The sequence below is a fragment of the Myotis nattereri genome (assembly GCF_964212035.1).
Source record: "Myotis nattereri genome assembly, chromosome: 7".
Classification (NCBI taxonomy): Eukaryota; Metazoa; Chordata; class Mammalia; order Chiroptera; family Vespertilionidae; genus Myotis; species Myotis nattereri.
Genome location: NC_138082.1, coordinates 80,875,510 through 80,889,279, shown reverse-complemented (window position 1 = coordinate 80,889,279; position 13,770 = coordinate 80,875,510). Strand labels below are relative to the sequence as shown.

The 13,770-nt window shown below is 37.0% G+C and overlaps 1 protein-coding gene and 1 pseudogene across 2 annotated transcripts in view; both read right to left on the bottom strand.

Moving 5' to 3' along the window:
* Nucleotides 1-13,770, bottom strand: part of DPP10 (dipeptidyl peptidase like 10) — a 1,372,039-nt gene that overhangs the window by 1,121,718 nt on the left and 236,551 nt on the right. The window lies entirely within an intron of this gene.
* LOC308522509 (nucleophosmin-like) lies at nucleotides 11,285-11,804 on the bottom strand (annotated as a pseudogene). Its single transcript has one exon. The product of its transcript is annotated as a nucleophosmin-like (transcript).

Genomic DNA, 13,770 nt, shown 5'->3' with positions numbered 1-13,770 from the left:
ACACACACACACACCCAGTGCACAAATTTCGTGCACCGGGCCCCTAGTCCTATATAATAAAAGGCTAATATGCAAATTGTCCCCTAAACCGGGAGTTCGACCAGGGGCTAGGACAGGCTGGCCAACCTCCCGCGGCCCCTTTCCCCAGCCAGCCTGGCCTAATCAACCCCGATCAGGGTGGGCCAGTCGGACCCCACCCGTGCATGAATTTATGCACCAGGCCTCTAGTTATGCTACAAAGAGTTTCAAACAACAGAAAATGCTTATATTTTAATGGTAGATGAAACAAACAGGATATATATTATTTATTCAGTACAGTTTTGACTATATTATGAAAGCATGAATATAACAAAAATGCAATAAAGTATACAAAGATTTTAATAGTGAGTAGGATGGAAACATAAAAGGTATTTTATTGAGTTTAAAATTTCCTTTTATATTTTTCATATTTTTGAACATATTCCATGAAAATCTTTAAGTATTAAAAATATAAGACTTTCAAGTTTAAGTTCTAACTAATGTAAAACACCTTCTATTATTAGTATTGCAAGTCTAACTGATTCAAGATCCCTTGTTTCTTGACATAGTACAATGGAAAATGACTGAGATTCAAGAAATTCAGTTTTTAGAATTCATATACAAGGAATTTACTAATGAATTTGCTCTTACTTGTGATAATTAAATGGGTTATAGAACAGGACACTTTTATATTTATTAAAAACAATGTTTTTAATATGACACTAGAAAAAAATAACAAAAATAGAAACCATATCACCAACCATCAAATCTTTCTGTTAGATAAGTGCTGAGTAGCAAATGCATAGCCTCAGGTTATTCTAGCACATTAACTTTCAATATGACTCAACATATGAATTAGAAGCTATTTGCTCACCTTAGACACTGTATGAAGCTATGGAAAAAGCAAGAAGTTAAATCAACAACATACTGTAGACTTATTGTACAAGTTAGCATGGGCGTAGAGAAGTTGTACTGACAGTCACTAGAATTTACAAGGTGTAATATGTCAAGCAAATTAAGTGGCACACTGAGAAAAAGAATGTTTAGCATCTATCTTCTTACCCTTTGTTCCCACCTGATACAATACTTAAGTCAGGGTACTAAGTCAGTAGCAGATGGCTAATAATTCACTGAGCAGCAGGTAATAAAATAGAGAGATGTTATTGGAGCTTGGAGGACCCTAGACACAGGAAAAGGCTGATACCATCCTCCTTGACTTTCCAGGACCAGGATTAAATGTAATCAAGAAATAATCTGCATGTGGAGGAAAGTATTTAATATTTTTGTGAGAGTAGGGACTGATAGATACTTTACTGGGCATCTAACAACAAGCACTAATAAATTATTTGTTGAAAACTACTATAAATTCCACAAAGTAACACATGCGATTCCAAGAAACAAACAAGCTCCCACGAATCCCCATGATAATTTCTGTGTTAGAAGAAAAAAAAATGCAGAAAGTGTAACAAGAAAGGTCAACTGGGAAAAATATGGGTTCCCACTAACTTACAAATTGAGTCTTCCAGAAAGCAATCAGTGTGACATCCTCCCTATTTCCTCGCCTCATATTTCATATGTTATCTCCTGGAGCTGGGATTCAGCTTGTGATTTCAAATTTTACAAATGCAACATAATCAGAAAGTGTTGACATAAACATATAATCATTTGAGTATCGATGCAAACAATTTACTCATGCAAAGAACAGTTACCTAATATATCTATCAAATACTTTTTTATAGGGAGAGTGGGAGGGAGAGGGAGGGAGGAAGAAGAGACAGAAAATGTGTATTGCAGAAAGAAAATATGATATTTATATAATTTACATTTACCATGTTTTTCTTCCAATTGTTTTTTTTTGGGGGGGGGTGTCTGTTTTATTTGAATGTGACCCACAATCCCAATAAATATAAAATATATAAAGGATATAAATATCCTTTCTATAAATAATATTGAAACAATAAGATATCTGTTTGGAAAATAAAAATAAGCTTGAATGTTTTTCACTTAGCACACAAAAATAGTGACATTAGCAAGGCAGTTAAATAAGATGTCTTCCTTTTTTTAATATATTTTATTCATTTTTTACAGAGAGGAAGGGAGAGAGATAGAGAATTAGAAGCATTGATGAGAGAGAAACATTGATCAGCTGCCTCCTGCACACCTCCTACTGGGGATGTGCCCGCAACCAAGGTACAAGCCCTTGACCAGAATCAAACCTGGGACCCTTCAGTCCACAGGCCAATGCTCTATCCACTGAGCCAAACCGGCTAGAGCAGATGTCTTCCTTTTCTACCCTCTATGAACAACATACTTTGGCATCCACCCACAGATAACAGTGCCTTCCTGGGAGCTTTGGGGTTCGGGTAAGAAACTGTGAAGCCACTGTGATGTTTGAGATCTAAGAGAGCCATTTTGAGAAGACAGGCTTGCTGCACCCATGTGGCTGACTTGCCCAACAGTAATAATTCTATACCCCAGAGGACTTAGCTACAGCTCCATTTGGCTTGGTCCTGTTACCAGCACTATAAGCCAAGGAGTCTGGGAGAAGTCACGTGTGTGTGTGTGTGTGTGTGTGTGTGTGTGTGTGTGTGTGTGTGTGTTGGGTAACAAATATTTAAAACTTGGTCCTAGTTATACACCCCAAAGTGGCCCATGAGTCAGCTTCAGCTCCTACTGACCACAGTCTGTGAGTGCCTGGAGGTAAGCCCACCACACGAGGTCAGGTTCTAGAGCCCTATAACTGAGCTCCAGCCTGCCCTAGCTGTGAACAGCCCTACTGGCACAGGGACCTGAGAGGAGACACTCCACCTTAACCCTGGAGATCCCGAAAAGGCCCTACATCAGCTCTAGCCCCCTCATACCTTCCAGCCCAGGAACCCAGCAGGAAATAATCCCATCTGCCACCCCAAAGATCCTGAAGGGCTCTATAGTCAGTTCAAGCTCCTCTCAGACACAATTTGTGAGCACTCATGTTGGCAGAGTGACCAGGTAGGAGACATTCAGGTCTGTACTTGAAAATATCCAGAAAGGGTGCCATACTCAGCTACTGTCCCTCCAGCCACAGTAGAGAAAGTCCAGGCTACCCAGGCACCTGATGGGCAACACACCCATTTGTGCCTCCACAGCCAGGTCTGCAAACCTCAATCTTAACTGTGAAAACTTAAATCTTCCTGAACCTTTATTCCAGTCCCTCCCAGCCAAGGTATAGGGCCATGCTGCCTACCCAAGGACCCATGCAGCAACAGGCAGGTACCCTCCCAGGGACCTACCAAGAGCCACACACCTTTGCCCACCAGTAACAGGCCCACTGATTAAGTATCCAGCTAGGCACCCTGTAATGGAATCTTATCCCCAGTGCCGCCCTACTGAACAGGCTACTGGAGGCAGTTTCAGTCACCCAGAGATTAGATGTAATCCACGCCTCTCTGAACTCTGGTAACAAGCACACAAACTGTGGGCCTCACTGCAAACTCAGCAATAGGCTCAAAACAGGCTCCAACCCAGCATGACTGAAATTCCGGGGGTGATCCCCTCAGCCCAGGGCAGCAATAGAAAAAGATCTTTACCTGTTGAAAAAATTTGTAAAGAATGAAGAGGTATTTCCTTACCCAAGGCTACATGGATCACAAAGACTTAAGCAAGAAACTAATAAAACTCCAGTATCTGACCCCAACTAAATGGAGATCTATAGTTTGACAAATAATTCAAGATAGTCATTTTAAAGAAACTCCGTGAAATTCAAGAGAACACCGATAAATATATACTAAACAAAATCATGAAGACAATGCATGAACAAAATAAGTTTAAGTAAAGAAATATAAAGCATAAAAAAGAATGAAACAGAAATGCTGGAGCTAGAGAATGAGAGAATTGAAAAATTCAAGGGAGCTTAAACCACAGATTGAGTCATAAAGAAAAATTCAATGAACTTGAAGACAGATTCTATGAAATTAGACAGTTAGAAGAAAAAAATGGTGAGGGGAAGAAAGTCTATGTGAATTATGGGACACCATCAAACAAATGACTATTACTATCATGGAAGTCACAGAAGGAGAATAGAGAAAGGGGCAGAAAGCAGAAAGCATATTTAAGGAAATAATAGCTGAAAATTTCCAACTCCAGGGAGTGCGATACAAGTCCAGGTTCAGGAAGCTAAAGTACTTCTAAAAAGAACAATTCAAATAAGATTACTCTGAGACACACTATAATAAAAATGTTAAAAGCCAAACACAAAGAGAGAACTTTAAAAGCAATAAGGGAAAAATGACTCATCACATGCAAGGGAACCCATATAAATCTATCAGCAAATTAATTTGTTGAAACCTTGTAGGGCAGGAGAGAATGGAACAATATATTCAAAGTGCTAAAAGGGGGGAAAACTGTCAACTAAGACTATTATATCCATTAAAAATATCCATTAGGTATGAAGGAGAGATAAAGACATTCCTAGACAAACAAAAACTAAGAGAGCTCATCATCCCTAGACCTGCCTAATAAGAAATGATAAAGGAGGTTTTTCTAGTTGAAATGAAAGAACAATACATAAAAACATGAAAACATAGACAAGTATAAAACTCCATAGTAAAGATATATATATACCATCATTTTCATAATACCCTAATGTTATAATGGTGGCATATAAAATACTTGTATCTCTAATATGAATATTAAAAAATAATGTTAAAAATATCTATAGCTACAATAATTTGTTAATGGATGCACCATATAAAAATCTGTAAAGTATGACTTCAATAGGATAAAATGTAGAAGAAGCAAGTGTACAGTTTTTGAATGGAATTGAAAGCAAGTTGTTATCGGTGGCTTAAAATATACTGCTATACTTATAAGTTGTTTTATATAAGCTTCATGGTAACCACTAATAAAAAAATCTATAGTAGATTAAGTTTTCATAGGATTAAAACTATGTAGGAAAATTTTAATACTTTAATACTTGTTGGAATGAGTGATTGGTTAATATTTTAACAGACCCCTCTGAGAATAAGACATTTGAACTAAAATCTAAATAATGTAAAAGAGGCAGTCAGGCAAAGATCTGAGAGAAGTGTTTTAGGCAGGAGGGGGAAAAAAGCACAAAAGCCTGGGGCTGTACTAAGCTTGGCATCTTCAAAAGGAGAGAAGAATATCCATGTAACGGAACTGTAGGGACTAAAGAGAAGTAATAAGAAATAGGATCTAAGAGGTGGGCAGCAAACAGATTATACAGAGCTTTGAAGAGTAGATATTATCCCATTTGCAACAGAAAGCCAAGGAATGGTTGGAAGAAGGTTGTGATATGATCTTACTTAGTCTCTAAGGAAAGCTGAGGAGCGAAAGCAGAGCTGGTAGGGTAGTAGGAGACTCCTGCCATAGTCCAGGCGAGGTATGATGGTAGCCGGAATGACGCTCATAGAGTAAAGGTGGTGATAAACTGATGCATAAAAGATAAGTCTTGGAAACAGAACCAGTAAGACTTGTTTCTGCATTTGATGTGAAGAAGAAAAGCAAAATAACTGAGAAAATTATGTAATTAAGAAGAGAAGTGACAGGTCAGGGAGTTAAGAAGAATGTCTAAAAGTAAAATTTTAGAATTATGTGTCTGCTACATGAAAATTAGTTTCATTGTGTGGTCATTGGTGAAGGTGATTGTTCTGCAATGAAAATTAAAAGTCATTGAAGTTGAGAAGGTCAAATTGAATGGATGGGTTCTGTGATGAAGTATTACACAGGACGATAGTATGGCTTGGCATATATAAGAAGACAATATTTAAAGGCTAATATATTTACTGAATTACATGGAGAGGTGCCTAGGAGGTGGGTAGATGACATGAAGAGAGAGGAGTTAAGGATGGTTAGCAGAAGATAAAAGCATTAGATCAGCAAAACTCTCTACATAAACTTGAAAAATTAATGAGTTGTGCCTAAGAATGGGGAATTTGTTTTATTCAGATTCTCGCACAGAAGTGTATAGGGCTGGAAAATGAGATTTATTGTGAGAAAGCACAGAGAAAGTGAGTCTGGCTAGAGATAAAACGACATTGTCAATGAAGTAGTTGAGTATATCATGGCATTTGTTTTCATTGAATCCATTTGTTTATGTTTTTGCCACAATACCTAGTGCCAAACAGTAACAAAATTCAGAGTGAGAGTTTGGGAAGGAACTTTAGAACATGTGGGAATGTGAATACACAAACGGATCCCAGAGATTTATATTTGCAAAGTGACTGAGGGTGACAGAGATGGTAAGCACAGTGAGTTTAGCTACGATTTTTTCAAGAGAATTTAAAGTCAATTCTGAAGCAGATGATTACCTTTCGCAAGAATGAGAGAAGTTGGGAAAGTTACCCAAGATATAACTAAACTAAAATAGGGGTGTCCAAAGGGAGCCTGGAACTTCACTTGGGAGAAGAGGACCAGGGACTGGGTGGAAAGTTTGCTCTCGAGGAATTAATTCTGAGGCACAATGTACAATGTAGGGCAGTCACAGCTGGCAGACGAGGGTCATTTGCAATATGAATATGGAAATAAAACATAAGGACATTGAGAAAGAGACCACTGGACAATAGAAAATATGTTATCATAGAAAAGGGATCATCTAAGCCAGTGGTTCTCAACCTTTCTAATGCAGCGACCCTTTAATACAGTTCCTCATGTTGTGGTGACCCCCAACCATAAAATTATTTTCGTTGCTACTTCATAACTGTAATTTTGATACTGTTAGGAATCGTAATGTAAATATCTGATATGCAGGATGTATTTTCATTGTTACAAATTGAACATCATTAAAGCATAGTGATTAATCACAAAACCAATATGTAATTATATATGTGTTTTCCGAGGCTCTTAGGCAACTCCTGTGAAAGGGTCATTCAACCCCCAAAGGGGTCGCGACCCACAGGTTGAGAACCACTGATCTAAGAGGTAATGAAAGACCAATTCCACTCTAGGAAAGAGAAGAGTTGGTAAGGGAAACCCAGGAAATAATTAGGTCTACAGAAAAATAAGTAGCTAGGAAAACAATGGATCCAGAATCAAATATTCAAATAGCAGGTTATGCCATCTCATCAAACTGGAAGATGCTTGGTTTGGCTGCAGACCTATACTGCATCCCTCACTTTGCAAAACCAGAAAGAATGAGGTAAGGTGGCATGCATGGTCAACATAAGACAAAAAGAGAAGAAATCGGAGACTATGTTACACTGAAAGCACTGTCATCTTCCTCATGTCAGTGATCTGGGGTGGGGCGCAGGCCTTAGTAATTTTTAAGTGTTCATGGTTTTAAAAATTCTAATGTGCAGTTAAGGTTGGGAACCACTGATAAATATAAAGAGAAACATTTTTAATTATTTCTTACAAAATAATAATAGTGCCATTAGAAAAACTTAGAAGATATGACTGAGAAAGAAAATTACAAATATTTCCCACTTATAAAGACCTACACAAAATATTAGCAAATCAATTTTCATAGCATATTGAAAGAACAGTGGAATGTAAGCAAATTTAATTAATTTTAAATTTTATTAAAAATTTATTACTCCCTAAAAATAGTGAGAGAAAAGAGAGTATGGAAGGTTATAATAAATGTTTAACACATTTTTAAAATAATGTAAAAAACTAAGAAACGATGGATTTTGCACCTTCAGAAAACACATATAATAAATCCCCCCAATTTATACATATCTTGTTTATTAGTGAAATCCTAAAAGCCTTGCAAAGCAAAGTCATGTTTAAGATACAGAATCCTACTTTTTCTCCTGTTATTCTGGAATTGCTTGCCAATGCCATTAGACTAGAGAAAGAAGGTATTTAATACATAGTATGTGGAAAACAACAACAACAACAAAATTGGAAAAATCAAGAGAGACTACTAAAAACGCTATTAGAAATACTAAAGAATTTCAAAAAGTAGTAAACTTAAAAACAAATATACAGATACCTTATTAGTATACTACAAAAATAATTTAGAAAATGCAATTTTAAAAATGTCCCATTCACAATAACAAAAACAAAAAATCTTAAACATAACATTACTAAAAATATGTAAGATTCATATGAATAAAGTTACAAAAATGCCAAAGCAATAAGAAGGTTGAAATAAATTGAATAAAGCTATTATTCTTGGACACAGAGATTCAATTTTCTATCATCTCAGTTCTCCCTAAACTAACCAATAAATTTACTGTAAACTCAATGAAAATTTCAATATGTGTATAGGTGAGTGTGTGGGTCTGTCTCTCTGTCTGAGTTTAAGTTTGCTATGTGTCAGAATATTTTAAAATGTATCTAAAAAAATAAAAATTTAAGAGGAGCCAAGTAAATTGCATATACACACACACACACACACACACACGGTTAATGAAAGAGGACTTGTCCTAAGTAATATTGAAACACATGTATAATAAAACAACCAAAATTGCAACAGGACTAGAATTGCAATAGGCACAGGACTAGAATAAATAACTGGAAAATACTTTTTAAAAGTCTAAAAAGACCCAAGATGCATTGACAATTAGAATCCAAGAAAGCAACTATTGTAATAGGCAAGGGAAAGATAGATTATTCAGTAAGTGTCTTTAGGAAAAATTCCAGTCATTTGGTAATAAACAAGTCAGTACTCACTCATTTCATCAAAACAAAGTCCAGACAGTTCAAAGATTTAAATATAGACATACATATAAATATTGGAAAGTAGGAGAGTTTACATGTATTACATAAATCTTTAAAGAAAATATTGACATACTTCACTACATAACATTTTAAAATGTTGTCATATTAAAAAGCACTACAGAGAAAGTTAAGGAAAAACAAAAATTCTGAACATTATTTAGAATATATTGACAGAAAAATATGGTTTTTAAAAAAACAGCCTCCTTACAACCCAAGAGGAAGATGAACAAAAATATGAAGACGAAATAGATAAAATTAAAAATAATAAATATATGTGGAGATGATCAGACTCATTAATAAATTAATTTATGCAAATTAAGTTGTTTCATATATCGAACTTTCAAATATTTCAGAGATGATTGATGAAATGTTTTTTAATAGCAGACACAATTTTGGAAAATTATAAATTAGCACAACATCTTTTGGGAACAATTTAGTCATGATCGGCCAGATTGGAAATGGAAAGTCTCATTTGCCTAGTATTTTCAACTCCAAGACTTATGCATGTATAAATATTTATTAATGTACAAAAGCAATATATGTGTGTGCCTGCATATGTAACAGAAAGTGTGCATAGAAATATGAATATATAATGTAAATAAAATATGTAAATACACACACACAATTATTCATTGCTGCATTCTTTATGAAAATAAAAAGTAAGTTTAGTCTATTTTAACTCATCCGTACAATGGAATATGATATAAAAATAAGAGATGAAATAGACCTGTATGCATTCAATAGAAAGATGTCCATGTCCTGTTTTTTATTTCTACAGAGCAGGGTCCACAGTGTGGTCTTTGTTGTTCTAAGTAATATTCCATGTGTTCTCCTTGATACACAGTGTAATTAGGATCTTTCATTTTTTTTATGAAGGACATGTATTGCTTTTAAAAATTAGTTAATTAGCCACAATAATAATAATAAAAGTGTAATATGCTAATTAGACTGGACAGCCAAACAACCTTCCAGACGAAGCCAGGGCTGAGAAGGCCAAGCCCCTTGCATGAACTTCATGCATCGGGCCTCTAGTAAATATATAAAAATGTGTTTCTTAATGTGATCCTCAAAATATAGCTAAATGAACGATCATTTAGAATGATAGTTCAAAGAATTACAATGTGCTAATATACACTACCCATTCGAGTTGTAGTAAACATACAGGACACAGTTCAGAAGGCATCTCAAGGGCCTCAATCCCTTTAGTCAAATTGCGGGAACATTAATTGCTGCTGTGTAAGTCACCGACTATAGTGATGAACTGGTAGACTGGGGAGATGTGCATAGACATGTTGAAAAAAATTTGTATCGAATAAAATTCTGATATGTTCTCTGTTTTCTCTTCTTTCTTTCTAACCTTTTATTTCTCTTTTCTTCTTTCTCCCTTCAAATATTGATTGCATATCCTATTAATAAAAGGCTAATATGCAGATAGACCAAATGGTGGAACAACCGAACAACTGAACAACCGGTTGCTATGATGTGCTCTGACCACCAGGGGGCACGTGCAGAACATGGCAGGCATCGGCAGCAGACAGCAGAGCACAGAACATGGTGGGCATCAGTGGAGCAGGTGAGCAGGGGCGCCAGACCAAAGCGGGGCACCAGTCACTGTCATCAGGGTGAGCCTCTGGTGGTTGCTGAAAATTCTTTGCTCCCGCACACCAAGGTCTTGCCCGGCGCTGGCACCTGCTGCCAGCACCTGCTGCCAGGGCTACTGGCAGACAGGGGCCCGGGGTCCATGGCGGGAGGGTCTGGGCAGGATTGTGGAGGATGGGCCAAGACCTGCCCTTGTGCCCACCGCAGCCTCTAAGCCCACAGTATCTTTCAAGGTGCACGAATTCATGCACTGGGGCCCTAGTCTATTATAAAACTGGAGTCTTGAGAAATAACTGAGACCTATTTTTAATCTATGAAAATATCAATTTCTTCTTATTTGATCCTATATATTTTAGGCAATAGTTACTCTCCACTGTATATTTATATGATGAGCATTATTACCCCCATATTTTCACACATACACACACACTCACTATTGAGCAAGTTACTTAAACCTCAAAGCATTTATTTATTTATTGACTGTATTAAAATACTGAGTTTATTTTACATGTACATTTTTGTCTCCACACCATTTCCATTTGTCTGACTGTCCCTAGTATTATAACATTCATACATACTTAAATCAAGCAAAAGGTGGGTATAGTTCCATCTTTACAAAGGAAAGGGCATTTTGGACAATATGTTCTTTTCAGTGAAACCTGGACATGATAGGGGAGTTCCCATTCTGTATTATAAAATGGACAGTCATATATAAACTGTGCCATAAACAAAATAACACAAAACATTTTAAAAAACTATTGAAAAATATTTTCTTTAACAGACTTCCTCCCCTGCCAGAGATCTTCAACAGGCTCCCGGTCAGTCGTCAAAGCAACTCTTCACGTAAGCGAGGAACTTGGCTTCCATCTGTGCTAGGAGGAGAGCTACCTTTTGCTACATTTGCATGCATTTTTGCTTTAATGTCTTCTACTAGGTCTTCTAGTGTCTTACAAGTTTTTATGTTTCTGCTTTTTTGAAGGCTTATTTACCTTTTGTCTTACTTTTATGGTTTTGAGTCCTGTTCACTCTGGTTTGATTTTTGTGCAGTTTTGGCTGGAGCACTGCATACAGATTTCTTTACTAAAGCTTTTTCTTCAGCTTTCTCACCATCAAAATCATCATCATCATCATCATCATCATCATCATCATCATCATCATTATCAGCAGTAGGTTTCACTTTTTTCTGTGGGATGTTGCTACCACTTCTAGCAGCAGATTGCTTTCCAGATATACGTAGGAGTTTTACACCCTCTTCCTCTTCATCCTCCAATTCTGCATCTTCCTCCACAGCTACTAAGCGCTGGCCACTAATATGCACGGCCCCGAAACCACATTTAACCCTAAGGATACAGGTGAGGTTATGGCAAGGCCCCTAAAGGAAACCACTGGCTGTGCAGGCATTTCAAAGTTGCCAGTGTTACGGCTGCCTTCATAATTCCTTGTCCCTGCTTCAACAGCATGACCTTCATCCTCTGCACCAGCCCCTAGAGGACTGTTCTGAAAGATGACTCATAGGTGCTCATTTCACTATTATCTACTGTAAAGTGTTCGTCTCTGTCGGTCTTTGGTTCACAGCAATCCTGGAGGCTGGAAGTCAGGACCAGGGAGCAGCATGCTCAGGCGAAGGTTCTCTTCGAGGCTGCAGACTTCTCTTTGCATCCTCTCCTGGTGGAAGGGGCTTAAACCTCAAAGAATGTCAACGCCTTTCGTAAGAGTACACAACTGGTCAGTGCTAGAGCCCAAATTAGAACTGCAAGCCTGTTTGACACCGAATTGCAAATATTTTATCTTCTTTAACACTGGGTATTTATTTCATCAGTGGCGCGCATTTCTTCTTATCATTGCAGAGCATCGCCAGGCAACATTGTGGCCATTCAGTCATTCCCTCACCATTGATAGGAGGCTTTCTGGTGGTATCACAGTAAATGTTTTCCTAGCCTGCTCTTTGGAGGGAAAGCCCTTTCCATGCCTAATATGCATGCATAGGCTGTAAATACTGCCGCCATGCTGATTTCAAGGGACCAAGTTGACACAAATAGCCTCTATGGTTCCTGAAAATCTAACAATTACTTCTGGCAAACCAGCAGAATCAGACCCAGGACTCCACGATTGCTTTCCATAGAGCAGGCACTATATTAGGCAGTAGGGAAAAAATAGAAATAATGAGATTTCTGCATTTGAATAATCCATGGTCTAGTCAAAGAAAGTGATAATCAACAAATCAAATTATCATAACTTTAGAAAAAATTGGATACTTAAAAAGTCTGTTATCTTCTTTACTTTCTAATCTTTTAGATGAGGGTTTATATTACTGTTCCAAGTTGAAGGCTATTTTAATCCCTCTCCAAACTGTAATGTAGGTAAATTAAATTTTGCCCTAGCCATTAGCCAAAAAATTGTATATTAATTCTATGTTAAAGCCTTTTATTTTTCTCATTTCCAGTGAACAAAAATTCATTAATGTGAGTTCATCTTGTATATTCTCCCTAATGTGACTTTTACTACCTCTGTAATAAATTAGAACAGAATTAAATGGTAGTAACTACTCACATAACATGTGATAATTACTATAATCACACCATCATCATTCTCTGTATTGATGTATTTTTCCTTCACTACATCAAGAAAATTATTTACTTCTAAGATGATGAATGACTTTCAACTATAATGCAGATTGGTATTGTGATGATAGGTAATAGGGTAAATACAATTTTCCCTTGAAATGAAAACATGGCCTGCTCTGTGAGTTTTTGCATGTGTACACTTTATACTTAAGGACACTCTTTATTTTATATTTATTTCTTAGTTGTTGATCCTCACCCAAAGATATTTTTCCATTGGTTTCTAGAGAGAATGAAAGGGAGAGAGGAAGAGAGAGAGAGAATGAGAGACACCATTGTGAAAGAGACAGATCAATTGGTTGCATCTCGCGCACGGGATTGAACCTGCAACCCCAGTTTGTGCCCTTAATGGAGACATGAACCCATAAGGCTTTGGTGCATGGGCCAACACTCCAACCACTGAGCCACAAAAGCCAGCGCTTAAGGACACTTTAAATTTTGCAGACATTAAATGGGGCTCAGATTAGAAAAAGTCTAATGTTATTGACAAAGGGAAAGGCTTTGTCATATTTTTCCCTGAAATACACTGTGTTGTTTAAATATAAATTTTTATAATTTTTAAAAATGAAGAAAGTCACTTTCAGTTAACAAAATTGTTTTTTGATCATTCAAATGCAGCCTCAATAAAGAATCCTATCTAATAAAAGAGAAACATGGTAATTAGTGTACATCCGCTACCCTTCCCATTGGCTAATCAGGGTGATATGCAAATTAACTTCCAGCCAAGATGGCGGCCGGCAGCCAGGCAGCTGATGCAAACAGGGAGACTTGCTTTCTTCAGTGACTGAGGAAGCCAAGCTTCCCCGCCTGCCTTGCCAGCCTCTCAGCTGCACTCTAAGCAACATTGTAACAAATATAGAAGCTAAAG